The sequence below is a fragment of the Pan paniscus genome, chromosome 12 (genome assembly GCF_029289425.2).
Source record: "Pan paniscus chromosome 12, NHGRI_mPanPan1-v2.0_pri, whole genome shotgun sequence".
Classification (NCBI taxonomy): domain Eukaryota; kingdom Metazoa; phylum Chordata; class Mammalia; order Primates; family Hominidae; genus Pan; species Pan paniscus.
In genome coordinates, this window is record NC_073261.2 from 123,562,445 (window position 1) to 123,588,462 (window position 26,018).

The following is a 26,018-nucleotide window of genomic DNA, read 5'->3' on the forward strand; positions in this document are numbered from 1 at the left end:
AAGGCAGAGTGTGACCCGTCAGCTCATCACCTGCCTCCTGCCTTGGCCTTATGGGGTCAGAGACGTGGTGGGGAAGCCTACTGTGTTTGGGATTCCAGAATAACCAATGGGTGGGTGGCTTGGGACAAATGTCAAGCTGGAGAAAGCTGCCCCCCACAAATTCCTCCCTCACCCCTTTATTTCCTAGGAGCCCGCAGAATGCGTGGCTGGAGGGTGTTCAGAAGGAGTTGTATTTAGACTCCGCAAAAGCACGTGACAAAGCCTCATGACATTTTACTTGAAAAAATTAGTTCAGATTTGATGTGAGCACATCCATATGGATTTCACACTGGCAGAGGGACTCCAAGCAAAATGAAGCAGTGGACAAGGACAGTTTTCTAGGGTGGGTGACTCCTGGCAGTACGTGCTGAAGACGGCGCTGTCTTCTGCCATGGAGCTTCTGTTCTGTGTGCCAGGCCTGAGTGTCCTCAGTGCACACTGACCTGAGGATAACGCGGAAGGCCAGAGTGGACCCACGTGGAGGACCAGTCTTCACCATCGCCACTGTGTCCCAGGAGGATGGGGTAGGGTCCAGTTGCTCTCTGCCGTGCCCCTTCCTCCAGCACAGTCATTAATTTCCTTTCTCTCTGCGTCAACAGTAACAGAATCAGAGAACCTGAATGGGAGGAGGATCACCCCGAGGTCACATCTCTGTTTTAATCAGCAAGGAATTTATGGAGAGAGGTGCTGTCATTTGCACCTGCAGCTATGGGGCGCAAAGTCCCTGTAGCTATGAGATGGCTGAGACCACAGTAGGCACCTGCTCTCTACCTGCACAAGCCTGGACATTGATTCCTATCCTGTATTCCCCCGGGGATCTGGATCTTTATTGGGCACCTTTAGATGCTGACAGGGCTTCATATGTACAGGGGTGATCAGGCATCTTCGATGATGAGCACAGAGATCAGTGAACCTTGTCTCTCCTGCTGGAAGAGCAGGGCAGCCGTATGGGAAACTGTGCTAGTGTGGGAGTCAGGCCGACTCAGATGCAAGTACGGGTGCTTTATTGGCTTTGGCAGCTTTCTTAACCATTCAGGGCTTCCATTTCCTCTTCGGTGTGCCAAGAAAATAATGCATACTTGGTAGGAATGTGATGTAGGTTAAAATACCACCTTACATCTCCAAGTGGCCTAGACCGAAGGTGGTACCTGGCACATGACCAGAGCAGGTGCTCAGTAAGTGTTTGTTGAACTGAACTTCACTGGTAAAAGCATCCAAAGTGCACCTGGATCCTGATGACACAGTAGTAACGCTGGCTTTAGAGGCCAAGAACTGCAAGAATCATAACTAAGTTGTGCTTTTTACCTTTGAGATCTTTAAGGTGTGCATGGTTCTAGGGGAAAAATCAACCAGCAGTGGCTTGGAACACAAATACACACTGAAAAGTCATCACACTGGGTGGCTGTGAGGAGCCCGGTCCTCTTTACCATGGCTTAGGAAGGTGGGTGGGATAGACACTTTCTTTATTTTTGTGTGTGTGTGTGTTTAAAGGTGTTTATTGCCAGAACTGCTAATGTCACTGGCATTCTGCGTCAGGCAGAAGGGACAGTCAGACCATGGCCTTCGTGGTGCAAGGTGGACCTCACGGCTGAGCTGACATTCCATGGCTGGTGTATCACCTGAAAGTGAGTTTACAAGCTCCAGGGATCCAATTTTGCCCGGATTATGTTCATGCTTTGCTTCATAATGGAAAACTGCCTTTGTCAGTTAAATAGAGGGTGGAAATTGTTTACGTCTGGCTTTCATGCCACTCTTTCCTCTAGATAGGGAGATGGTTTCAGAGAACACGCATGGCGTGCATCTCAAATACTTCAGAACACAGAGAAAAATAGCCCCGTTCCGTGCAGAGGACAAGCAATCACAGCTCCATCTGTTAAGCTTCTGTATCTAGCAGGAACTTTAGATTTATTATCTCATTGAATTAATTTTTTCAGACCACACTGGAGTTGGGCGTTGCATCCAATTTACAGAGGAAGGCGTTGACGAAGCCGTGGAGATGGGATTTTCTCCCAGGTCTCCTGTCTCTAGAGCCTGCATGCTTCCCGCTGGGGTTTTGCCTTTTGTGGGATTGAAGTTTGCTTCTTACGTGTTTCTCAGTTTTCAGCCTCACCCTGCTTTAATGTGGGGCTGAGGTCAGTGCTGGTCTTTGAGCACTGTGAAGCTCCAATCATTCCTTGTTTCTTGTTTTTCTTTGAGATTAGGTTGTTTTTGGCCAATTACACAGTACTCACTGCAGACCGCAGAGTACAATTCGAACACCACGCTGAAGTATCCACAGAGGCCGGCACCACATCTTCCATTTCCCACGTATTATTCACGCACCACACAGGGGCCTCAGCTGCCCAGTCCACTTAGTGAGAATAGTTCTTCGGCCTAAAAGAAAGAGAAGAAGCAGCAAAAGAAGAGGGCAAGTGGGAACTGCTTTCATTCCCCACTGGGGTGATAAATAAAGGCTTATCCTCCTGATTTAGTTTAAAGAGATATAAATTTAGGCTTACAAAGAGAATAGTTGGTGATAGAGATTTTCTCAAACACACAGGTTGGTCTTACAATCAGCAGATTTTTTTATTTCGAAATAAATGATGCATTAATGAATTATTTGTACTAGTATCTCTTGAATCCACCCATTTTCTCCACTGCCACGGCCGTCCTCTCCATATGGGCTATTGCTGTCCCTGTTGAGGAGTGCCTAGCCTCTCACCCGACCTCTCGGGTCCAGATGTCCTGTGGGGATAGGGTGTACTTTAGCAGAGAACTACCTGACTGTGCTCCGGTCATGCAGCCTTCCCTGGGTTCCATCCCTATAGAGCGAATCTCACTCCTGGCCTAATCTCCAGTGCTCTGGGCTGTGCCCACCTCTCCAGCTCCCCTCTCCTCTCTGGGACCCACACCTGTGCCCCAACCACGTGGTGTGATTTATGGGTTTTCAGAGTCCTGTGCTCCCCGTACCCCAAGGCGTCACACCTGGCTTCCTTGGCGCAGCCCTCTGTCTCCACTCCCTAGGGCTCCTCCACCCTCCCTGGGGTACCCTCCTCAAGAAGGAAGGCCCCACTTTTCCAGATACTCCCTGCTCCCCTTGCCCAGCTTGCAGGGTTGGGGGTCGCTCCTGTTGGCTTCTGCAGCATCTTGTTTTTACCTTGAATTCCTCCCACTATATTGTAAGCACTCATTTTGCTGGACTCCATCTGGGGCAAGAATTGTCTTCTCATCAACTCTAGCACCTACCAGGCTACCGGGTAAATAGGTTTGCAGGAACTGTTTGTTGAATCAATAATCACTATTGATGGATGGTTTTTTTTTTTTTGCCATTCTTCATCCAGCATTTATTGGGCAACCACCACATGTCAGGCACCAGGTTACCTGATGCAGCCGGCTCAGGAAGCAGCAGTGACAAGAACGAGACACTGGCAGCTCTGGGCAGAAGGTAGGGAAGCCCCCAGCCCTGGGGTCTCTGTCTTAGGTGTGTTTCAGGCGTGGGGTACCTGGAGCTGGCCAAGGAGCTATTCCTTAAACTCTTAGCCTTGTAAGGGCCTTGAGATGATCTGATCTGTATTTTTAATAATTGTTTTAGCAGTGGAACCGGTTCTTAAAATATTATCATGCATGAAACTTAATAAAAGAGCTAAAACTCTAGACTATTCTGGTTGAAATTGGGTAAGGGTCTGGGACTCTCACACACTGCATATCTCTCATCCCACTTGCCCGAAAATGGTTTGCAAAAATACAGATCTAGTCTAACAACAGTCTCTAAGAGGGGAAATGACTTGTGTAAAACGACACAGCTAGGGGCAGGGAAGGCACTAGGATTTGAACCTGGTTACCTTTAATCCAAAGTTCATCTTTTCAATCCTGTATTCCACACTGATTCCTCCTTGTAACTATCTATCTATCATCTGTCTGTCTGTCTATCCATCTATCTATCTATCTCTATCTCTAGGTATCTGTCTATATCTATCAATCCTCTATTATCCATCATTTATCTACCAATTATCTATCAATCATCTATTATCCACTATCTGCCAATCATCTATCAATGAATTATCTATCAACCATCTACCTACTATTTATAATCTATCAATCATCAGTCAACCAATTAATCATCTATCAGTTACCTATCATTTATTATTGATCATCTATCACCATCCATTCATCATCTATCATCTATCAATTATCTATCAACCATCTATCACCTATCAACCAATCATATATCATTCTTCTTCATTATCATCATCAGCAGCAGCCATCTATTTGGCTTTGATTCTGTGCCACAAAGATAAGCAATTTGCAAACAGGTGTCCTGTATTCATCCATTGGCCATAATTTTCTATGAACCCTGACCTGGTCTTTGTGGGACTGACCCCTCTAGGAACCATGCTGCCGACATGCAATGACCAGCAGTCTGAATGTCCCAAACCTGTTCAGGAGGTAAATGCTACTTCTGCTTCCCCTTTTCTCATCTGACCTTAGCCTTTGCTGCATCTGAGCCAGGGACTCTTGATGTCCCACTTTCCTTTCCAGTCCTTCCCAGGCACATGCTCCCCGGGCTCCTTCCTCTTCCCTGGACATGGTGTCATAACTGACTTCAGGTTTCCCTTGCATCAACCTCAGTTTCTGGGAACAAAGCCCAGTACTGACCCTTTGTGGATGGCAGCCTTGCCCCATGTGCCTTGAGACCCTGGGGCTGGGTGCTTTCCCATGCACTTGTTGGCTTCTCCTTCAGTAAGACTCTATGATGTTGGGCCGTGGGCTGCTGTGGAGACTAAGCTTCCATCCACTTTGCAGTGCCTTGAGTGCTGGATCTGTGGTGTGGGAGATAGTGAAGGGAAAGGGCTCTGCTCTGCACCATCCTTCTGGTTGCTCCAGAATCAGCCCACAGAAGCTCCATCAGTATCACCACATGGCTCCCATAGTCACCCCAGGCAACTTTGTGCAACTGCACAGGGCGGAGAAAGTGCGGAGGGCTCTGTGGACGTGAATTCCCAATGAGTGCTAGAGGTGGAGTGCATCATTCTCATCCGCCATTCTTGGCCAGAACTTTGACACATGGCTCCCCTTGAAGACAAGGGGGCTTGAAAATATGGTTGCTGGATGGGCTGCTGTTTTTCAATAGCAACTTTACATTATGAAAGGGAGCATGGATCATTGTTAGACAGCCAACAATCTCTGTAAACCATGGCACTCATCTGATGTCCAGTGTTTTGTCAACTGCCCTTTTATATATTTTGTGCATTCATTGGTTATTTCAGGCAGGAGAGTAAATCCAGTTCCTATTTGCCCACCTTGGCTAAAGTGGAATTCTCTTACTGGTTTATTCTTCATGCCTCTTTAAAAATTTTATTTTAGTGTTTTCCTTAGAGTTTACTATATCTATCTGTCTGTCTGTCTATCTATCTATCTATCTATCTATCTATCTATCTATCTATCTATCTAATCTATCTCTATACCTTTAATTAATCATGGTCTACCCTCCAATTATATAATACCACTCTACTTGTAGTGTAAGATATTTCAACAGTATACTCCTGATTTCTTCTTCCTGTATTTTATGTTACTGCCTTATATTTTATTTTTATATATGTTATAAACTGACAATGCATGGATACTAGGTTTGCTTTGGACAGTCAGTTATCCTTTAGAGCAATTAAAATGAAAAAAATCCTTTATAAATTTACTTTCACTTTTGCCATTTTCAGTTGTCGGCAGATCTAAGTTTGCCATTTTCAGATTAAGTTTGCTTGAAGAACTCCCTTTAATATTTCTTACAGATAAAATCTTGTGGCAATTAATTCTCTCAGTTTTTGTCTCAGAAAAAGCCCTTTATTTTTTTATCCTTTTGATAGATGTTTTTACTTGGTATAGAATTCCAGGTTGACAGTTTTTTCTTTGTGCTCTCGGCACTTTAAAGATTGTAATCTATTGTCTTTTGCTTTGCATAGTTTTTGAACAGAAGTCTATTGTAATTTTTGTTTGTTTGTTTGTTTTTGTATGCTATGTGTCTTTTCTCTCTGGCTTCCTTCAAAAGTTTTCTTTACCTGTAGCTTTCAGCAGTTTGAACATGTGCATGTTTTTTTTTTTTTTTTTGTCTATTTGTTTTGTTGATATTTATCCCACTGGGATTTCTTTGAGCTCAATAGTTGTGTATTTTTGGTATGTTTCACTAATTTTGGGAAAACCTTGGCCATTACTTATTGAAATATTTTTTCTTCCACACTGCCCCCCTTTTTTCCATCTGGGATTCCAGTTATATCTATACTAGATCATTTTCTATCGCCCCATAACTCTCGCATGCTGTTTCCTATTTTGTCACTGTTTTATCTTTGTGTTTCAATCTGGCTGATTGCTATTGACATTCAAGTCACTGGTTCCTTACTGAGATGCCTCAAGACTACTGACGAGCCCATCAGAAACATTCTCTATTTCTGTTCCTGCTTATTGCAGCCTCCCTTCCACTATTTCTAGTATTTATAGTTGACTCTTACATTTTTAAATTTTTTTTTGAGACAAGATCTCATTTTGTTGCCCAGACTGCAGTGCAGTGGCATGATCATGGCTCACTGCAGCCTTGACTTCCCAAGGCTCAAGTGATCCTCCCACTTCAGCCTCCTGAGTAACTGGACTTACAGGTGTGTAACACCATGCCTAATTTTTGTATTTTTTGTAGAGATGGGTTCTCACTCTATTGCCAGGCTGGTCCCGAACCCCTGGGCTCAAGCAATCGGCCCAACTTGGCCTCCCAAAATGTTGGGATTACAGGTGTGGGCCACCACACCTGGCCTGATTCTCTCTTAGAGTTTTCATCTCTCTACTGATTTTCCCCATTTCTTTTTGCATATTGCCCACTTTTTACATTAGCACTTTTAACATATTTTTCATAGTTATTTTAAATTTCCATATGATAGTTTCAATGCCAGGGTCATGTTTGTATCTGGTTCTATTGTGTACTTTGTCTCTTGATGGCATGCATATGTTTGCCTTGCTTCTTTGCATAGCTCACAGGTTTTAAACACTTTTCACAGAACAGTAGAGTCTGAGGAAATAGAATTTATATCTGAAAACAAACATACAATTTCCTTCCCCATGCCTTTAGTGTGGGGAGTTGAGTTAATCGAGTCAGTAGTGGCTCTTGCTTTGGATTTTGTTGTTGATAGGGTCACCCCCAGGGTGTCTCAGCCTTCTAGGGGTCCCTTTTGTTTAGGGTGGATTTACTGGGAGATTTTTGTCAATGACTGCCACCTTCAGCTTTAGATCTTCCCTGTGCATCTGTACCTCAGAAAGGTACCCCTTTGTCCTCATTCTTCCCCAGCAGTCAACTGCATTTCCTTGTTACCGGGTGCCTCCAGACTGGTGCTGGGGTGAGGGTGATGGCATTCCTTCCCATGCTGGGTTAGCTTCAGTCTCTGGTAGGCCCTGTGTCCCTGCATCTCGGGGCTGGGGTCTTCAACCTGATCCTACCTTTCTCCAGCAGTACAGGTGTCTCACACTCCGGCCTAAGGTATTCTGGCTCCTCTTTCAGGCGTAGTGGGTCTTCTCCTTGCATTCTGGAGTAGAAAGCTTTAGGTCTTTTTTTCCAGGGGCACTTCCTCTCTTTACCACAATGGCTGCCATTTCTCCTCCTCTGTTACTTGGTGAGCCTGAAAAAAAGAACCTACGAATTTGTGTGAATTCCTTTTTTCTTTTCTTTGCTTCCAGTGGTTCCATACTCTTGCACTAGCTCACATTTGTTGTTTAGTAACTTGTTCAGACTTTCAGCTGAATTCTTCTTGCTAGCTTCTATGCTGCCCACCAAAAGCAAGTGTTTGAGTTTCATCGCTCCCCTACAGCTGTTTCCTTAGGATCTGGGTTCGCTGGTTTCACTCTGACTTCGGCTCTCTATTGGATTCAAGTAAAGATATTATTCTATGGATTATATGTCTTTTTTTTGTATTGTGGTAAAGGTAGGCATGATGTTATCTAGCTTTCTACATTTTAAGTGGAAGCCAGAATGTGCATTTTTTTTTTTGAGATGGAGTCTCACTCTGTTGCCCAGGCTGGAGTGCAATGGAGCAGTCTCAGCTCACTGCAACCTTTGCCTCCTGGATTCAAGCAATTCTCCTTTCTCAGCCTCCCAAGTATCTGGGATTACAGGCATGTGCCAACAAGCCTGGCTAATTTTTAATTGTTAGTAGAGATGAGGTTTCACCACGTTGGCCTGTCTGGTCTCGAACTCCTGACCTCCGGTGATCCGCCCTCCTTGACCTCCCAAAGTGCTGGAATTACAGGCATGAGCCACCGCGTCCAGCCTGCCTTTATATTTTTAATTATTAGTGGCTCTTTTAGTTCTCTCAATATTTTCTTTCTGAGCATCCTGTTCTTGCAATATGGGTGCAGTATCTTCTCTCATAGGTGACTATTAATGATAATGTCTCCTTCTTAAGTTTCTTTTTTCCATTATAGTCTCTGCTTCCTACAGGTTGCTTTTGCTCCCGTTGGATTGTTCTGGTCACTGGCTTCCTTGTTAGGAGCACTTCTCTGAGGTCTAGAATTCCTTGACCATCAGCTCATGATTAAGAGTGACAGGTCAGCAATCAGTTTGGCAGTTCTGAAAGCTTGAGCAGAGTTGGTCAACCGTGGGCTTCCCTGCAGAGCCTCTGCAGCTTCTTGGTTCTTTCCTTTTTGGTGACTCAGAGTCCCAAGAGGAGGTCCTTCCAGTCTCCCATATGGAGAAATATGTCTGGCTGCCTGCTGGAAGCTGAGTGTCTGGTTCCAGAGTATTTCATTTCAGTTTTAAAGGGACTTTACAAATGTCTTTCTGGAATACTATTCCTCTTTCTTTGTTTATTACTCCTTTCCCAAATCTAGGAAAAGTTGTGCCTATTTAGAATGCCTAAATAGACTTGAACATTTAATTAAACTCTGCAGGGTGGCCTTGTTCCTACTTTCCTATCAACTTCCTAGGAGTGTAAGCATTGGACTTTCAAGCCCAGAGCAAAGGACTTTCATGTGCTTCTCCCTTTCAGCCCTGAGACTGGGTGCAGGCTCACAGATCCTCCATGTTTATGAAGAGAAAAAAGTTATGAAGAGGCTGATTAGCCAAAGCCTCAGCCCTGGGCTCCTGGTGAGTGCTGGGCAGAACCTTGCTTTGCTTCTGCATCTATGTTTGTGCCACTTCGCTCAGGATTTTAGACTTTCTTCCAGAGACCAGGAGCTCATCTGCACCCACAACGAGTGATGGCAAATGGTCAGAGGAAAAAGGGAGCCAGAACTAGGAAGACTTAGGAGGTGGCCCCACGGCAGGGAGGAGGGCGCATTTCTCCTCCTCATCAACAACTGCAAGCCCCTGGGGCTTGGCATCTTGCCAAGCTGTTGCACATCATTTTGTGAATCCTCCCAATGGCCTGCGAGCCAGGAACAATGAATTTTATGAACCCCTCCCCCCTACTTAAAAGTTGGGTACATTGAGACTCAAGAGGAAAGGACTTTCCTAAGGAAGAGTACTTCCATGTGCACAGCAGAGAGCTGATGTCTCAGGGGCTTGACGCTGCAGCCGTTGGTGGGCGCTAGCCTGAATTAATGAAGTGGGGCTTCACCAACACCTGGGTATGTGCGGAAACTTGGGATGGGCTCGTGTACACTTAACGAAGAGAAATCCTTGGCACCTGGTTTAAGAAGTGGAGAAGCTGAGGTAATGGGTGCATGGCTGGCTGGCCTGGAAGTACAGGGCTCTCAGGTACCTGTGGGCGGTCCCCACCCTTGGCCGTAAACAGGTGGCTTATGGCCTCTGCAGTGCTGTCTGTGCAACTGAGTTCTTCATCATGAAGGTTACAGATGAGCTTGTTCTCCACTCTGCATTAACATAAATTCTGAATTAGTAATGCTGAAATAAATTCTCATTGTGAAATACGTGAGAGGGAGGTGGCTGGGCAGGCAGTTGGGAAAGCAGGGCAACTTTGGACAGGAGCACCCCTTGGCTTCATTCCCTCTGTGACCCCCAGCCTCCTGCCAGCCAGGTTCTAGCTGAGGTTTGCCTGCTTTTCCTAGTGTGGCCCATAAGTATCTCCAGGCACACACAGCAGACTTTCCTTGTTGCCCGTGATTGGCTTCTTCATTTGAGTTTCTTTAAAAAACAAACCTGGGTAGGAGCCCCTTAGCATTCCAGCGGGCTGCCTGTGCTGATGTGCTGGAGGATGCGGGGCCGCTCATGCGCCCGGAGCTTGAGAAATGACCAGACAGGGCCAGGCTCCTTGTGTCGGCTGTCAGCAGCGCCGGCAGGATAATAAATCAACCTGTCTCATGTCAGGGGTCAGCTCGTTTGATGTTTAAAGCATTTGGGCCAATCTAATCAGGCCGAGCATAGCCCATCCGAGCATGAGCCGCTGCCGCCATGACGAGGCTGAGCTTGCTCTGAGCTGATGTTCCCTGACCTGACAGCTTTGGGGCCTTGGGACCAGGCAGGTGCAAAGTACAGAGTCTGGAGTTGAGGGACAGGAGCCTCCTGCTAGCGTGTGTTAGCCGGGAGAAAACCTTGTATTTGGCAATGGCGGGGGCCAGTTACCAGCTGTTTAACGTGAGGGAGACTTGGCTTTCATTTGGTTCATTTGGTAACCCTCTTAGTGCACTGAGGATCAGGGCCGGCTCTGCAATTTGCGGGGCCCCGTGCACAATGAAATTGTGGGGCCCCTTGTTCAAAAAGTGAGAGTGAAGTACCTTTGACGGCGGTGAAAGGTAAGCTTTTTCCTTTCTTCCACGGTCTTGCTCTTCACAAGGCAGGTTTTTATTGGATAATTACTGCAGTTCTAAATAAAAAAACAAAAATTTGAATAATCAGCATAAATTTTACCTTTCGTCTTCATACTGTGCAAAGTTAGTTTTAAATGTAAATATGAGGATTTAACTTGCACAAAGAATCATATAGTGACACAATTTGTATTTCATGGCTTGTCTCCGGTGGGTGCCATGGAGAGATCAATCCGCAGTGAGCCAGGGAGGTTGAAGGAGGGAGGGTCTCCCAGGCACAGAGCCAGTGAGGAGCGCTGTCCAGGCACCGGCGTCCTTGTGAACCCTGACAAGTGCCCAAGGCCCTCTCGACCCCTGTGTCCTGGCAGGGGACAGGCTCTGGGGACCTCTCAACCCCTGTGTCCTGGCAGGGGACAGGCTCTGGGGACCTCTCAACCCCTGTGTCCTGGCAGGGACAGGCTCTGGGGACCTCTCAACCCCTGTGTCCTGGCAGGGGACAGGCTCTGGGGACCTCTCAACCCCTATGTCCTGGTAGGGGACAGGCTCTGGGGACCCCTTAACCCCTGTGTCCTGGCAGGGACAGGCTCTGGGGACCTCTCGACCCCTGTGTTCTGGCAGGGGACAGGCTCAGGGGAATTTGAGCCAAACATTTCCCCTCCACAGCCCACAGCCCCAACCAGAGCATACAGGTGGCCCTGGGATCTTTACACCTTGGTGGGGAAACAGGCTCAGGACGTGGGTCAGGAGTGACAGTAGGCGTCACCCCACCCAACGCCGCCCGCCCAGGCTGGGATGTGGGCCCTCCATGCTAAGGCCCCCGGGCAGAGGCCCCCCAAAGCTTGGATGACAGCAGGTGGTAGAGCAGGGCAGGGCAGCTAGGTGGGGATGGCTGGGGCTTTGGAGCTGGTGGTCCAGACCTCACCCCAGGGAGGCGTGTGGTGGGACCTCGGGTGGCCGAGCCTCCATTGTCTTGTTGATTTCTCTCGCGGAACACAAGTGCAGAGACAACCTCAATAAACATTTGCGACAATGACAGCAGAACTGTCGGCCTTCTGAGCGGGCGGTGGGGCCTGCGTAGGTTGTCCCCATGCAGCCAGCCCTGCGGAGGTGGCGCCTGACGTCCAAGGTCAAAAGCAAGTTATCGTTTGTCATGGGTTCTCAAGCAAGTTGGAGAGAAACAGCTGAGAGTATCCAACACTCAATTGAAAGGCAGCAAGACATTCAGAGCTTGGGAGTAGGGGCCCTCAAGGAGGTGCTGTGTTATTTTTTTTTCTTTTTCTTTGTGGTGATTAGGAGGGGAAAGAATATTATCAGCATTTAGAGACTATTTAAAAAATATGCACCCCAGGAAGGAGGAGGAAGAGCCCCAAGTGTGGGTGTGTGAGGAGAGACGGAAGGAAATGGTTCCAGGAGCCGGTCTGCTGGCTCCAGGACTGAGTGGGAGAAGGTGTGGAGCTGAACGCTGAGCTGTCTCAGAGCCGTGAGAAAGCAGGGGACTGGGACACCTGCCTCTGGCTCCCCTGGAATTCCTCCATCAGCCTATCCATATGACACACACATGCCATTAACTTCTTTGTGCCTCAGTTTCCTTTTTTGGGATATCAAGAAAATGTGAATTTAAGACAGTGACAAAAACAATGCCATCACTGCCCTAACACCATGTGGCTGCCTCTGTCTTGGGGGCAGGGGGTGCGTCCTCCTAGCAGTCGGGGCAGGGGAGGAGTCTGCAGATGGCAGCTTCCTGCCTGCAGAACCTGGAGCGGGAGAGGCCTGCATCTCAGTGTGGGCGATGTGGAAGAAGCGACCTGGGAGACATGGTTGTGGTGTTTCGGTTGGAGAAAGGCATGGTCTAGAAGAAAGGAGTGCAGTAAAGGGGTCTATATTTGAGTCTCCCGGATCTAGAAAGATGATGAGTGAAGGGAAGAGATGAGAGTAATGGGGTTTCCTGTGGAAGGAGCTAGGCAGCCTCCACAGCTCCCAGGGGTGGGACACAGGGGACGGGGAGGGCCTATGGTGAGCAGCATGGACCACCTGCCCCAAAACCTTCTTATCCTCCTTTCTCCACTGCAAAGGCCTGAATGCCTTGTTGCTCTTTTCAAGCGGCCTTGGCCCTGGAGGCCAATTCTGCACAGTTAGATGAAGGGAGAAAATCCCTGTGACCAAGGGGACGATTTTTCCTGAATAAAAATGCAAAGCCTGAAAAGCAGAGTGCGTTGGCACAGTCAGCCTGGTCTCTGGCCTGATGCCTGTAGGAGCCCTGGTCGTGGGGGACCGCACTGCGGAGCCTGCCCTGGAGCAGCCAGCAGGGGAGGGCCGTCTGGTCTATCCGGGCGCCCTGGCAGTCCTCCAGGCCTGAAGGGCCTTCCTTGGACTTCTTGTCTGATGGGGAAAGCCACTGCTTCCTCATTTAAGCTGCAAGCCATCAGGTTTCCCGTTGCTGGTGCCTGGGCTTGCTTGCGGAAGGCGGCGGTGGAATCCCCAGCTCTTCCCACAGCACCAGCCATCCAGGGTGCTAAAAGGGCCGAGTGAGGGGCTGTGATTTGCATGTGGATGAATCAGAGGAGGCCACAGGAGGTGGGTGGTGGAGGTAGGGCCTTCTGCAAAGGCAAGACGTGGAGCTGAGAGGACTTCAAGAAGTCCATGGTTACTGAGAGGGGCCTGGGGCCGGAGGGCAGATGCTAAATTCCCACCTACATCAGATGGAGTCGGGACGTTTAGAATACAGCAAGGAAGGTGGTCCTGGGAGGTGGGGAGGGACTAGAGACCATCGGACTGACAGGGTCTCATGGAGATGGGAAAGGGAGTGAGGATGCATCCCAGGAGGTAACTCACCAGGGATGAGATGGTTTGTGACATGAACATGTGAGAGAAAGAGAAATGAATTCAGTCATGGGCATCAGACACAAAAGGGGCTGGGCGCGGTGGCTCACACCTGTAATCCCAGCACTTTGGGAGGCCGAGGTGGGCGGATCACCTGAGGTCAGGAGTTCAAGACCAGCCCAGCTAACATGATAAAACCCCGTCTTTACTAAAAATATAAAAATTAGCTGGGTGTGGTGGTACATGCCTGTAGTCCCAGCTACTCAGGAGGCTGAGGCACAAGAATCACTTGAACCCGGGAGGCGGAGGTTACAGTAAGCCAAGGTCATGCTACTGCACTCCAGCCTGGGTGACAGAGTGAGATTCTGTTTCAAAAAAAGGGAGGTGACTCCAGGTGGTGGCACCTGCTCTGGAGCTTGCGAGGGCCAGGTTGGGTGCCATCATCCTGCATGGCTGTGTTGGGTCCAGGTGTTCAGATGCCTGTTCTTGCCACACTCTCCTGGCCATAGCTTTTTGTTTTGTTTTATTTTTTCATAAAAATGTTTCCAAGGTGCTGGTACTTCCATGAGACCTTGGCCCAGTCTTGATGTATCAGAGATTATTCCTCCTGGTGTGTAAATCCCAAAGCCCATGACTGTACAGGCTGTGGGGAAACACTGTCCATCTGCAGGAGGAGTGATGAATGTGCACCCCTGAACCCGTCATCACCTTGAGCATGTACCCCTAAACCCATCATCACCTTGAGCGTGCACCCATTGAACCCGTCATCACCTTGAGCGTGCACCCCCTGAACCCGTCATCACCTTCAGTGTGCACCCCTGAACCCGTCATCACCTTCAGTGTGCACCCCTGAACCCGTCATCACCTTGAGCGTGTATCCCTGAACCCATCATCACCTTGAGCATGCACCCCCCGAACCCGTCATCACCTTCAGCGTGTACCCCTGAACCCACCATCACCTTGAGTGTGCACCCCCTGAACCCGTCATCCCCTTGAGCGTGTACCCCTGAACCCGTCATCACCTTGAGTGTGTACCCCTGAACCTGTCATCACCTGGAGCGTGTACCCCTGAACCCGTCATCACCTGGAGCGTGTACCCCCTGAACCCGTCATCACCTTGAGCGTGTACCCCTGAACCCGTCTTCACCTGGAGTGTGTACCCCTGAACCCATCATCACCTTGAGCGTGTACCCCCTGAACCCGTCTTCACCTTGAGCGTGTACCCCTGAACCCGTCATCACCTTGAGCGTGTACCCCCTGAACCCGTCGTCACCTTGAGCGTGTACCCCCTGAACCCGTCGTCACCTTGAGCGTGTACCCCCTGAACCTGTCGTCACCTTGAGCGTGTACCCCTGAACCCGTCGTCACCTTGAGGGTGTACCCCCTGAACCCATCATCACCTTGAGTGTGTATCCCCTGAACCCGTCATCGCCTTACAATTTCTGGGACAAGGGAGGAAAGGAACGTGAGAGGTAGGAACCTCTGGGGAACCAGCTCAGCACGGGAGCAGGTTCGAGGCTTTGAAGCCTGGAGTCTTAGGAAGCCAGGCCTGCCTAACTGACCTGCCCGAGTCTGAGTCCTACAGTGATCCCCATGCAGATTCGTTTCCTCAGGGCATGTTCAGAAATGCCCACGAAGGAAAGACTAGTGTCTGTCTGCATGGCCCCATCACAGCCCGGAACCCCGGGGCCTGTGCTAGGTTAGCATGAAAGAAGCGTTTTCCCTTTCCCAGTCCCCAGGTGGGAGTTCTGCGACATTAGCACCTTGTCCTGGTGTGAGTAGGGGTTTACATCTGCTGTGACTTGAGAATCAGCTTCCTGTCCAGGAACTTACTCCTCTCTCTCCTTCACGAGATGCACATTTGGTTCTACTCCTCTGGGAGCAAGTCGAGTGGCAGCAGGAGCAGCTCAGAAAACCTCTCGTGCGGCCAGAGAAGGACCAGTCCTGCGGACGGTGCCCGTCAGGGAGGAGCAGAGCCTTCGCCTCCTCACGCTAGCCCAGGCCTCCCGGAAGCCCTGCCTCTCCCTTGCCTGGAGTTTGGGAGCAGCTAAACTGGTGCAGATGTTTAGTGAGGTGGGATGGGACGGGGCCAGGAAACGGTTTTATTTTTGACCGTCATGGTCTTCAAGCACGACAGTGTCATGAGGAAGAGGAGATGTAATTTATTGAGCGAAATTTTCTGAAAGACCATTTAAGCCAGTTGTGTGGGAGACAACCGTGAGGGGCACACCTTCGTCACTGTGTTGGTGACAGGCGGCCTAACCTCGGCGGTGGTGTCCCCTGGATCAGCAGGCCCTGTTGGCCACACCTTCTGCGGAGTCCTGTGTGCAGAGGCCTTGGATGGGGCCAGGCCTCCACTGCCTCTTTGTGGTACCCTTGAGGCCACCTCATGTCTCAGGGCCTCGGTTTTCTTACTCCTAAACCGACCTGCTTGGGTAAGAATTTCTCAGTTACCTTTGGCTCCTTTGGCTCACAGTTCTCAGTTTAACAGGGCAGGGAACCTATCAGTGAATGGGTGTGAGTTAAATGCTAGCAGTCCAATTGACTCTTAGGCAACACAGATTTGAGTTGGGCAGGTCCATTTGTATGTGGATTTTTTTCCTCCCCTGCTACCCCAGAGACAGCAAGACCAACCCCTCCTCTGCCTCCTCCTCAGCCTACTGAATGAGGATGAAGAGCTTTATGATGATCCACTTCCACTTAATGAATAGTAAATATATTTTCTGTCTTATGATTGTCTTAAAAATATTTTCTTTTTAGCTTTATTGTAAGAATAGTCTTTAATACATAGTGTATATATTTGTATAGCATGCAACATATGTGTTAATTGACTGTTTCTGTTATTTGCAAGGCTTCTGGTGAACAGTAGGCTATGAGTAAAGGTTTGGGGAAGTCAAAAGTTATACATGGATTTTCTTTCCACTCTACATGGGGTCGGTGCCCCTGTGGCTTGCATTGTTTAAGGGTCACTGTAGTATTAAATAGTCTCAAGTCTTTCTGAAGAATGGAAGTACTTCAGAAAGTACTTGGAAAGGACATTTCAAAGTGGAGTTATGAGTCAGGTGGCTGCAGTGCTGGGGTCATGAGGTCCTTTTCAAGACTGGTGACAAACGATGAGCATTGTGTTGTCTTTGTGTGCGCACAGTGGGACAGCTTAGAGAAGCCCAAAGGATGGTGCACCCCTCATTCCGCAGCTGCATGCTGGGCACCTACTATGTGCAGGGAGCTGCAGGCAAAACTGAGGTAATTTCACATGTGTGTCATGAAAATGAAGAGTCGTTCCACAGTGCGGGGTCTACAAATCTACCCATGACTTCAGGAATGAAGCTTAGAGAAGGGCACTGCCATTACATCTGCATGGCTGAAACTGGGCAGCAATCGCCTGGCACCGCACAGGAGGAGAGCCAGCACCAGGCTGCCCGACGTGCCACCTCCCTCCCCGCAGAGTGCCGCTGAGAGAGGCCTGAGCAGGAGCAGGGCAGCCACAGCGATGGATGATTCCATCAGGTCCAGTGGCCCAGGAGCTTCTCTCGTGCAGACGGCAGGTCCTCGGCTCTCCATCCAGTCCCAGACAGATGCGGGGAGAGTGGCAGGGACTTACGGGGTCTCAAGACAGTCACAAGAGGGAAGAAAGGGGAGGAAGGGGAGGGGGTGAGGAAGGCTCTGATGGAGACCAGGGGATGAGACAAAGTAGCTTCTAAAAGGAGAAAGGTCAGAAAGCTAAGTGGGACTGTGCCTTCTGGGTGTTGTGGGAGGGGTAGCCTCAAGTTTCTAGAAACTGGTCATCCAGGGAGCCAGTCATCAAAGTGGATGTTTGACTGCTGGAAATATTTCAAAGGCAGAATCCAGGCCAAAAGGAGGAGGCCAGGAGTGGAGATCGCTGGCTTTCCCACCGTGGGGTCTCAGCGAGGAGCAAGTGGGACGGTGTGAATGTTGCGAGAGAGACCCTCAGTGAGCAGAGGCGCTGATTCGAAATTCACTCGTTGGTGTCTGCCGAATCCCGCGCAGGAGGCTGCAGAAGCCTGTGCCAGCCCAGGAACTTGTGGTTCACAATGTGATCAATAGTACAAAACAATGCTCCAGGCCTGTTTAGCTCATTAGCCTTGAACAGAGAAAAACAGGTGGCTGAATTTGAGGCGTGTGTGATAGACACTGGTGCCCCAGCCAGGGAGGGTAGGTCTCAGGACAGAGGCCTGCACAGCCTGCTTCCGGCCAGCGTTGCCGACGGTGGGCGGACTCGCCCTAGGCTTCATCAATCACGACCCCGTGGAACGTGGTCAGACAGGCGTGAAGTGAGATCCCCTTGTCCCTGAGGGGAGCAGCTCAGCATCTGGGTGAGAGGCCATCGCAGTGCAGACAGGCTGCAGAGGAGGCAGACACCAGCGGCTCTGTGGGGATGGTGGCCCCGGCAGGCAGGTGCTCACGGCTCAGGCCTCGGGGGTGCTGGCTGGGCCGGATTTATGCAAGGGCCTGGGCAGCATCATTTCTGGAACTTTTGTTTTTTCTAATCTGGATGGTGGTTTAGTTTCAGGCTCTGTTATATAAGGTTGTTTTTTCTTTCTTTCTTTCTTTTTTTTTTTAAATTGATGATTTGCTTTCTTTAACACACTTATTTCCAGGGGCAAAAATTCAAAAAAAAGTTTTAAGTTGAAGAACATATTGAAACCTATAATAGAAATATATTTAATAATATATATTAAGAACAATGAAATCATAAAACATAGTTTTAATCCTTTTATGCAGGAAGAGGCCTCGGGAGTTGATCCAGCCCTGGAATTTGCTGGTGAGAGACACGGCGGCCACAGTGCAGGGCAAGGGGCGTGGGTCAGAGGCGGGGGTCTGGGCTCAGGTCCCATCAGGACGCTGTCCACAGTACGATGGTGCACGTGTGGTCTGGCACAGCCACAACACTGACCTCTTACTGTTGTTGTGGAAATTAGTTGAATACACACACACATAGGCACACACGTACATGCACACATATACATGTGTGCACATGTGCATGTACGCACACACACACGCACACACACAAGCTCCTGGCATATGTGGACATGTGAAGCTCAGGGTGAAGCTGTGGTTCCGCCTCGCCTTTAGTACTTTGATGAGGCTGCCTCTGACAGGAGTTTGCACAGAGCTGTCCATAACGGGAGGGTGGCTTGGGAGCATGTTGAATGGTGGGGGTCTCAGAAGAGACATCCTCTGGAGGCCTGGGGACTCTGGCTGGGTTGGTTTCTGCCAATGGGGGTGATGCTGGGGCGGATCCGTCTCTAGCAAACGGAGCCCCCACAGGATTGCCTGATTCATAAGAATCGTCTGTGGCTTTGCCAAGATAAAAAAGCCCTGGTGTGCAGTTGCGAGTTTCCTCCCTAGTGTTCTCTATGGTGCTAACCACTTTCCTCCCATTGGCATGTTGACTCGTTCCACCAATTTTCTGGGTGTTGTGGAAAACGTGGGGGATTTCTGGATAAATGTGGTGCAATTCGTAGCTTTGGGACTTGGGCCTTGCTGTGCGAAGCAGCTCTGTGGGCGGGAATTTCGACACCCGTGTGCAGGCGGGAAATCGAACTCAGGGAGCTGAGGCCTCTCTCCAGGCAGCCAGGGTGGAACTTCCGGGGCTGGAAGGATTGGTGCTTCTGTTCTGTGACCACATTCGGTCACTCTTTCTTTTGGATGATCAGATGTGTAATTGCCTGAGTTTTGTGCCCCTGGAATGATAGCAGTGAAGGTAAAACTCGAGTTCTGGCCTTCACCTGCTGCAGAATTTTGTGAGACTGGCGCCATGGACACTCTCAGTTCTGACTTCAAAGGTCTCTGTAGACAGCTGCATAGAAACTTGGAAGTCATCGTCCTCCTACAGCAGGATTTTCCTGCCCAAACAGCCATTTGTGCCCCTCTTTCTCATTCCTTCTCCCCTTCCACCTCTAACCCACCCACCCATGCTGAGTGACAGGAACAGAGCAGGACCTCCCGGGTGGTCCGTGAGACACACAGTGAAATGCTGCTGGTTACTGTTCCCACAGCGATGCCGTGGGCAGGAGTGCCACCGACCAGGAAATTAGGCCTTCTAAGTTCTGGGGTGAGGAGGGGCGTGCCACTCCTGTCACTGCTGTGCAAACAAAAATGCTTCATTCGGGGAGCCCCCCGGTTATCCTAGGAAGGCACCAGAGACCAGGGAGATGCTGGATGCAGTATGACTTTCAATAAAAATAAAAATAGCTAAAATCGTATTTATGACTTCATTGGTATAAAGAGAAACATTCATATGATACATTAAAATACTTTCTCCAACCTAATAATCTTTTTTAGTCTTCTGAGTTAACAAATACCGTGACCCTAAGCCCTGGACCTCCTGTGCTGGATGATGAGTCAGCCCTGGCTGGTCCGGATCCTGGGGAAACAGTCTGAATAAGTGGAAACGGACAAGTGGCTTTTCATAACTTACCCGTTTCCCATAATAAAAATAACAGTGTCCATAACAAAAGAGTAATGTTGATGTATCAAGGAATAAATTACCTTGTCTGCCAATAGGACTTACGGTGCTTTGCCACGATGTTTTTCCCAAGTTTAAAATAGAAATGGTTGGTGGTGAGTTGTATGATGCCATCCGACATTCATCAACACTGAATGGCTTCTCTATTTTCCTGACCCCAACGTGTATCCCAGTGAGAGAAACAGACTGCCCTGATTATCCACTGAATTCCCAAAAGTGATCATCGGAGGCTCACCTGGTGTTTTCAGTGAGAAGTTTCTTTGGAAGAAGGCTTGTGTGTGGTTTCTCACTGTGTGTGCAGCAGAGGTCTGGATCCAAGTGCTAGGAAGCCTAGGTCATTTGTCATGGGCTAGTGACCTTTGGCAAGCCCTTCACCCCCTGGCCCTGGTATCTTAGGAATCTGTAAAATGTACGATGTTCATGGCTCTGATACTGCAGTGGGTCTTGTCAGAAGTAAAAGTGACCATGTGAGATAACACACAAGCATCTGCTTTGTAAAGAATAGAGCATGTCTGATGCTATCATGAGATGATAATTTAGTAGCCACTTAGTAGGTAACTTGTCTGGACCTTTGAATACCAGGCTGGTTCATAGAAATATAGGAATGAAAGTCCATTGGAATAGGTCTGCACACAACTAAATGGTAGGCAAGCTAACAGTGTAATCGAAAGGGAAAGTGTGTTCCCTCCTGGGCCTGCACTTCATGGCTTTACCCTGAGTTCAGGTGGGGGGCATTAGAAGCAAATCTACATCCCCTATACTGAGAAAAACAACAACCCCATGGCGAGAGAGGGAAGGTGCTCAGCAAACTTCAGTTTGCTGACAGTCATGTGTTTGGACCAGCTACTCTGGCTCACATCAGAAACCCATGACTTCCCTCAGCACGATGAGAAGACCCAAGGAGGTTTGTCACTTAGTGCAATGTCAGAGCTTGACTGATGGGACACACTTAGACATTAATGCCTGTGGCACCTTTTGCAGTTGTGGGTGTGAGGGAGGATGGAAGGAGAGAAGAATTCTTTGAGGGATTGGGTTTAATGATGTAAGAAAGCATTTTAATGATGAGAAGGCTGCTTTCAGAACTCAAAGAACTAACTGAGCCCATTGAAAACTCCAGCCCACTCTGGCGACAGCCTTTCTGTCACACCTAAGGGGTGGAAAAAGGAAAAAAAAGGCTAAGAAGCGCTTGTGAAGGTCACAGTCCAGGAACATGGACTCACTAAAAGACTGAGACCTCATCTTAGGGTCACGGAAGGCTTCTCCTCCCGAGACGTTATGATGATATCAACTAGGCTTCTGTGTAATAACAGGAGATTACATTGAAAAGAACGGTGTGCCTCAGATCTTATCTAAGAAGGAGACTCTAGGGAAACCTAGAGACAACCACAAAGGCAAAAACAAGGACACTAGAGAAAAATTTAGCCTCTGAAATTGCAGCTATATAGAGTCATCACAGCCCAACTCCTTGACAAACAAACATAAAACTTCACACTGAAGGTAAGAAACTATTTATGTCAGGTTTATTTATCTGATGCATCATGTCCACTTTCAAGAAAAAAATACAAGGCATGCTAAAAGGCAAAAATCACAGTTTCAAGAGAAAAACCAACCACCAGAACCAGACTCAGATATGGCAGAGATTTGGGAATTATCAGACTTGGAATTTAAAACATCTATGATAAATATTTGAACAACTCTAATGGATAAAGTAGACAGCATGCAAGAACAGTTGGGTAATGTAAGCAGAGATGGAAGCTCTAAGAAAGAAGCAAAAGGGATTACTAGAAATCAAACACTTTGTAACAGAAATGAAGAATGTCTTCATGGGCTCATCAGTAGACTAGACAGTGGAGGAAAGAATCAGTGACTTTGAAGATATGTCACTAGAACCTTCCTAAAATGAAAAGCAAAAAGAAAAAAACATGAAAAACATAAAAAATATCAAATAATTATGGGACAATTACAAAAGGTGTGTGGTTTAGTCCATCATCATGCTGCTATAAGGATATACCCAGGATTGGGCAATTTATAAAGGAAAGCAAGTTTAATTGACTCACAGTTCCTCAGGGCTGGGGAGGCCTCAGAAAACTTACAATCATGGTGAAAGGAGAAGCAAACATGTCCTTGTTCACATGGTGGCAGCAAGGAGAAGTGCAGAGTGAATCGGGGCAAAGCCCCTTATAAAACCATCAGATCTCGTGAGAACTCAATCACTATCATGAGAACAGCAGCATGGGGGTAACTGCCCCCATGATTCTACTACTTCCCATTGGGTTTCTCCCATGACATGTGGAGATTATGGGAACTACAATTCAAGATGAGATTTGAGTGGGGACACAGCCAAATCATATCAGTGTTACATGTGCAAACTGGGGATATCAGCAGGGGAAAAAGAGAGACAGGAGAAATATTTGAAGTAATATTGGCTAAGAATTTTCCAGAATTAAAGGTAGACATCAAACCACCAATCTAGGAAGCCTACAGAGAAGCCAGGGTAAACACTATATCAGACCTCTCTTTAGAAACATAGTTTCTAAATGCAAGCAAGAAGAGTGTGGATAACATATTTAAAGAGCTGAAAGAAAAACATACCAACCTCAATTCTGTGTGCAGTGAAATTATCCTTCAAAAGTGAAGTAGAAATAGCTTCTTAGACAAACAGAAATTGAGGGAATTTGTCTCCAGTTGACATACTTTGTAAGAAATGTTAAAAGAAGTTTTTGGAGAGGAGGAAAATGATATAGGCTAGAAACTCAGATATAATAAGAAAGGAGGAGTCTTAAAGAGGAAATAAATGCAGGTAAAAATCAACCATTCGTTTTGTAAAAATTCTTAATTGACTTGACTGATAACAGTTTTGTCAAAATAATAATATCAATAATATATTGATTATAACTTATAGACAGTGAGTTGAGTATCAGCAAAATAATAATCGAAGAGGGGAAGAATCAGGAGTGCTCTGTTATAAGGCACCTACACTACTCATCAGGTAGCGTAGAGTTATTTGAAAGCAGGGTTATATTAGTTGTAAATGTACACTGTAAATTTTAGGGCAATCTCTGAAAAAAATTTAAAAAGAAGTATAATTAATAGAAAAGTGAAATCATAAAACACTCAAAACAGAGAAGATGAAAAAACAACAAAGAACAGTGTAACAAATAAAAACTGTTTCAAATACAGTAGATACTAATCAAATTTTATCAATAACCACCTTAAATGTGAATGGTTTAAATATACCAATTAAAAGACAGATACTGACTGAACTATACATTCAATACAAGAAACTTACTTTAAATATAACAAAGATAGATTAAAAGTAAAGACACGGAGAAAGATATATCATGCCAACACTAATCAAAAGAAAGCTGGAGTAACTACTTTAATTCCAACCAAAGTAGACCACAGAGCAAGAAACACTATCAGAGCTGAAGAGAGGCATTGTATAATGATAAAGAGGCAATTCTCCAAGAAGACATAACAATCTTTAATGTGTATGCACCTAAAGACAGAGCATCAAAATACACGAGGGAAAAACTTATAGAACTGCAAGGAGAAATAAATAAATCCATTATCATAGTTGGAGACTTCAACACCCTTCTATTAGAAATGGACAGATCCAACAGGCAGAAAATCAGAAAGGAGATAGTTGAACTGAAACAGCTCCATCAATTGATATTGATAGAATGAAATTGATATTTATAGAATATTTCATCCAACAACAGCAGGGTACAAGTTCTTTTCAGGTTCACATGGAAGGTTCACCAAGATAGACCACATTGTGGGCCATAAGACATACCTTCACAAATTAAAAAAAATAGAAATTATATAAAGTGTGCTTTCAGACTTCAGTGAAATTAAACAAAACCAAATCAATAACAGCTAGATAGGTAGAACATCCCCAAATATTTGGAAATTTAAAAATGCACTTCTAAATAGCATATGAGGCAAAGAAGTCACAAAAGAAATTTAAAATATTTTGAACTAGATGAAAATGAGAATACAATTTATCAAAATGAGTGGAATGCAGTGAAAACAGTGTGCAGAGGAAAATTTATACCATTGAACATACATATTTTAAAAAAATAAAGATATAAACTCAATAATCTAAGCTTTCACCTTATGAAATTAGAAAAAAGCAAACTAAATCTAAAGTAAGCAGACGAAACAGGCATAATAAAAATTAGAGCAGAAATACATACGTCCTCACAAATACCGTTGCGACTTCAAGTGAAACAACATATGAAAACATTTTTTTTTTTATTATACTTTAAGTTTTAGGGTACATGTGCACATTGTGCAGGTTAGTTACATATGTATACATGTGCCATGCTGGTGCGCTGCACCCACTAACTCGTCATCTAGCATTAGGTATATCTCCCAATGCTATCCCTCCCCCCTCCCCCCACCCCACCACAGTCCCCAGAGTGTGATATTCCCCTTCCTGTGTCCATGTGATCTCATTGTTCAATTCCCACCTATGAGTGAGAATATGCGGTGTTTGGTTTTTTGTTCTTGCGATAGTTTATAAATCATGCTGCTATAAAGACACATGCACACGTATGTTTATTGCGGCATTATTCACAATAGCAAAGACTTGGAACCAACCCAACTGTCCAACAATGATAGACTGGATTAAGAAAATGTGGCACATATACACCATGGAATACTATGCAGCCATAAAAAATGATGAGTTCATGTCCTTTGTAGGGACATGGATGAAATTGGAAATCATCATTCTCAGTAAACTATCGCAAGAACAGAAAACATTTTTTTCCTCATCAACTTTGTAACAAAATGATGTTGAATGAAATGGTATCAGTCCAGGATGCGAGGTACGTGACTTTGCTGAAAGTTGCAGTTTCTGAGAACTAACCAATGACATAAAATGAGAACTTCCTATAAAAGGAACTGAAAACAGGAGAATAATAGACAAAATCAACAAAACCAAATGCTAGTTCTTTGAAAAGCTAATACAATTGGTGAAGCTATAGCCAGGCTAACTTAGAGAGAGAGAGAGAGAGAGAGAGAGAGAGAGAGAGAGGATACAAATTACTAATATCAGAAATGAAGGCGAAGCCATCACTGCTGATCCCATGGACATTATAAGGGTAACAGAAGACTATTACAAGCAACTTTATGCCACAAACTTGATAACCTAGATGAAATGGATCAACTACTTAAATGGCACAATCTGCCAAACTCACACCAGAAGAAATAGGCAATCTGAATAGGTCTACTAAATAAATTGAATCAATGATTAATAACCTTTCAAAACAGAAAGTACTAGCCCCAGATGGGTTCACTTGTGAGTTCTACCAAATATTTGAGTAAGAAATCCCAATTCTTTACAATATTGAAGCAGAGAGAGGACTTCATAACCCATTATATGAGTCAAGTGTTACTCTAGTATCTAAACCAGACACAGTCATTACAAAAAAGGAAAGCTAACTCATATCTCTCATGAACATAGATGCAAAAAATCCCCAACAAAATATCAGCATATTTAGTCTAACAATGTATACAAAATTATATATTATGACCAAGTGGGATTTGTTTCAGGTATGCAAGGCTGATTCAACATTCAAAAATTAATGAATGTAATACATCACATCAACAGGCTAAAGAGGAAAAATCATATGATCATATCAACAGATGTAAAAACATCATTTGACCAAACTAGGAATAGAAGATGCACTCATTTTCTAGGGCTGCTCTAACAGTACCACAGACTGGGTGGCTTGAACCACAGAAATTAATTTTCCTACAATTCTGAAGTTCAGAAGTCTGAGATGAAGATGTTGATAGGGCTGATATTTTCTGAGGCCTCGCTCCCTGGCTTGATGGCAGATGACTGGGCCATCTTCTTCCTGTGTCTTCATACGGGCTTCCCTCTGTACATGTCTGTGTCCAAATTTACTCTTCTTATATTGGATTAGGGCCCACCATAGTGACCTCA

The 26,018-nt window shown here is 46.5% G+C and overlaps 1 protein-coding gene across 1 annotated transcript in view; it reads left to right on the forward strand.

Annotated features, from left to right (window-relative positions):
- The first annotated feature begins 1,488 nt into the window (after positions 1-1,488).
- LOC112438915 (uncharacterized) overlaps positions 1,489-26,018 on the forward strand; it is a 258,190-nt gene continuing 233,660 nt past the window's right edge. The window contains exons 1-2 of the transcript XR_008624440.2: positions 1,489-1,664; positions 3,360-3,463. The gene's annotated coding sequence lies outside the window, so the exon portion shown is untranslated. The remainder of the gene's footprint in view (positions 1,665-3,359; positions 3,464-26,018) is intronic.